A 3,445-nucleotide genomic window follows, 5' to 3' on the forward strand; every position below is an offset into this window, starting at 1 on the left:
CTTTGGAGGACAAGAGTGAAAATGGTGGCCTCCCAATCTCTGCCCCGGAGGCACCGAGAACCCAGGGCCCCACTCCTCAGTGAGTCCCCAGAGAAAAGGAGTCAATCACTCCCGTCTCCCCAGTCTCTGGCTGCACTCCGTGCTCACCCGGCCTGTGACTGAGCATTTCTGTCTCTGGCACATCATCCCATTTGGAGTGTCCAAACCCAGCAGAGCACTGCGGTGCACTCCCGTGCTGCTCCTCCCCAGGGAGGAAGGGGAGTCTCCCCGGATCTGCCACTTGTTGGTTCCCTGCTAGAAGAGCAGTGGCCCGACTGTGCCGTGGATCATGGTTTATGGCAACCCCGAGCTGAGAGCCCACTCCTCTGCTCCGTCTCTGCAGCTGGCTTCCCCACTCCAATACCTGGGAGCTTTGCCACACTCAGGCACCCATGGTCTTTCTGTGACCCAGAGGGTCCTGAGACCACACTGTCCCAGTGACTGTTCTACTTCCCGCTTAGCCACCAGAGCAATGTCCCTCAGCGGAGCAGACTTCTAAAAGTTCTGAAATTGTGCTCTGCTGCTCTATCACTTGCAAGTAGCGGCTGATGGAGGCCCCCTCCCCACCGCTGTCTATCTTCCCATATATCGCCTTGGATTCACTTCTCTGCATGTCCTACTTTCCAGAAAGTGGTCGCTTTTCTGTTCAGAGAGTTGCTGCCATTCTTTTCTTTGATCTCCTGTTGAGTTTGTAGGTGTTCAGAATCATTTGATACCTATCTAGCTGAATTCCTGGGACCAGACAAAATTTAGGTCTCTTACTCCTCCGCCATCTTGCTCCTCCCCCTCAAATCATTTGTTTCTGATCTGACCCATGCTGGATTTGACTTTCCAGAGGATTAAGGAAGTTAAGAAGGGCAGTGTCTTCAGAGCCTTTTGGAATGCCGAGTACCAGTCTTCCTGTGGTGAAGTGAGCAATTGTGACTATATTAAACTAAAAATTTTTTGCACACTTTCCTTGTTTTTGATAACCTTGATAGTTTTAAGGAGTACTAGTCAGGTATTTTGTAGAATTGGGATTTGTATGATGATTTTAACATGATTAGACTGGGGTAATGTGTTTTTAAGAAAAAAAATCACTAAGATAATGTGTCATCCCCATTACTTCATGCCAAATGTCTATGCTATTAATATGATTTAGCAATACTGATGTTAACTTTGATCATTTGACTTAGGTAGTGTTTGTCAGATTTCTCCACTGTAAAGTTACTCTTCCCCAACCCCCATTTCCATGCTGTGCACTTTGGAAGATAGTCACTAGGTACAAAGTTAAGATGTGAGAAATTATGTTCTATCTCCTTGAGTGTAAAGTATCTACATAAATTATTTGGAATTATTCTGTATAAAAGATGTGTCTATTATTCCCACTCATTTATTTATTAATCATTTATTTTTCTCTGTATGGACTCATGAATATTTATTTTATATTTTGGGTAATAATTCGTTATTCATTTATTTTCTTGCTCAAATTATTTTAGCTTTGGCAGTTGGTTCATGTGTCTCTTTGACATCCTCTCATGGTTTTGTTTTTTGAGTACCTCATTGCTTTCTGGCATTACAAGCTCTCCACACTCATTTGTATATTCTGCATTTTAGTCCTAGAATCAGCTAGATCTCTAAAGAGATCTGGATCCTTTTATTGAAAAATGGTATGAGAAACTAAGAAACTGGTCAAACTTATTATTTTTAAAATGAAATCTATTTTTTTTTAAATTACTGGGATTGCTTAGATAATTCTCTATGTATCTTTAAAAGATGTATAATTAGGAAAAGTTTTCAATTAGCAATAATCACGCCTCGGATAAACCTCATTGGCTACGATACTGCCACTGTATAGTTAAATATGTACTAAATATGAAACATTAGAAAATAGCCTACTTCATGGTTTTTACATATATTTGTTAGAAAATTATTTAAAATTACAATTAAACACTTGATGATTATTAATATCTGGCAGGCAATGTAGTATTTCTATGACTTATTTCATTAAATCTATATTCAAATCAATGAGGTAAGTATATTCTTATCTCCATTTAACAGATAAGAGAACTATAACTTAGTGAGTTTACACAGATATAAAATATTTGAAATTTGTCAACAGTCACATTTTTTCATTAATAATTATAGGAAGATCTAAGGAAATTAGGTACAACATTTAAAAAATATCTAAATTGACTGCATATAGTTGAACATTGCGATGGTCAATTTTATGTGTCAACCTGACTGGGCCACAGGGTGCCCAGATTAAATGTTACTTCCAGGTGTGTCTGTGAAGGTGTTTCCTGATGATCTTAGCATTTGGATCAGTAGACTCAATAAAGTAGATTGCCTTTCCCAAACTGGGCAGGCATCAGCCAATCTGTTGAGGGCCTGAGTAGCACAAAAACTAAAGAAATGGAGGACTTGCTCCTTTTCTGCCTACCTGCTGAGCTGGGATGTTGGTTTTCTCCTGTTCTTGGACTGGGATTTATACCATCCACTCCCCTCATTCTCATGCCTTTGGATTCTAGACTAGAATTACACCACTGGCTCCCTGGATCTCTGGCTTGCAGGTAGCATATCATGAAACTTCTCAGCCTCCGTAATTGTGTGAGCCAATTCCTCATAATGAATTGCCATAATACATAGATAGATATATCTCCCATTGGTTCTGTTTCTCTGGAGAACCCTGGTTAATTTTGTTTTCAAATTCTATAGCTTAAAAAAAGATAATAAAGTCCAAAGAAGTATCCAATGATTTATTTCTTATGTACTAGTGTGCACAATAATTTACAAATAATAATTACTTAGTAGAAAGAAAGAAAGAAAGAAAGAAAGAAAGAAAGAAAGAGAAAGAAAGAAAGAAAGAAAGAAAGAAAGAAAGAAAGAAAGAAAATCTGACAATTTCATGAGAAATTGAAAGAATAGGAAAAAATATTTAAAATACAACACAATAGACTGGTAATAAATTTCTTCCTTTTCATTTTATCATTTGGTTGTATCTGTGGCCTTTCCAATAGAAAAAATAAGAAACTCATCTGTTTTAGTGGATGTATAAATCAAGTTCACTTCACTCTACTTTCTGCCTAAGGGATAATTGGTTGGTCACTTATAAGCTGAATTTAAGAAAATGAAGGACTAATAATGTTGTTGGAAGACTGAAATGAGTTCAGATAAGAGACAGAAATGCTTTTTAAAGTTAATTATGTTTGCTTTTCCTTTTCCCTTGGTGTTCATTACCTTTAAATGGAGCCACACAATGGTAGAAGTAATTACCAGGTTGGTCAATGCAGGTAGCTCCATTCTTGCATGGATGTGAAGCACACAAATCTGTATTTATTTCATATCTTGAAACTTTGAAAAAATAATAAAAAGATTTTATGTTTTAATAAGGTAACCAAGTGCCAGGTTATAGTTCTTAAATTTG

General features: G+C 37.7%; 1 pseudogene; it reads right to left on the reverse strand.

The window, feature by feature from the left end:
- Nucleotides 1-1,751: 1,751 nt before the first annotated feature.
- LOC118001749 lies at nucleotides 1,752-1,880 on the reverse strand (annotated as a pseudogene).
- Between the last annotated feature and the right edge of the window lie 1,565 nt (nucleotides 1,881-3,445).

The sequence above is a fragment of the Mirounga leonina genome, unplaced genomic scaffold, assembly GCF_011800145.1.
Source record: "Mirounga leonina isolate KUSES-001 unplaced genomic scaffold, KU_Mleo_1.0 Mir_53, whole genome shotgun sequence".
Lineage (NCBI taxonomy): Eukaryota > Metazoa > Chordata > Mammalia > Carnivora > Phocidae > Mirounga > Mirounga leonina.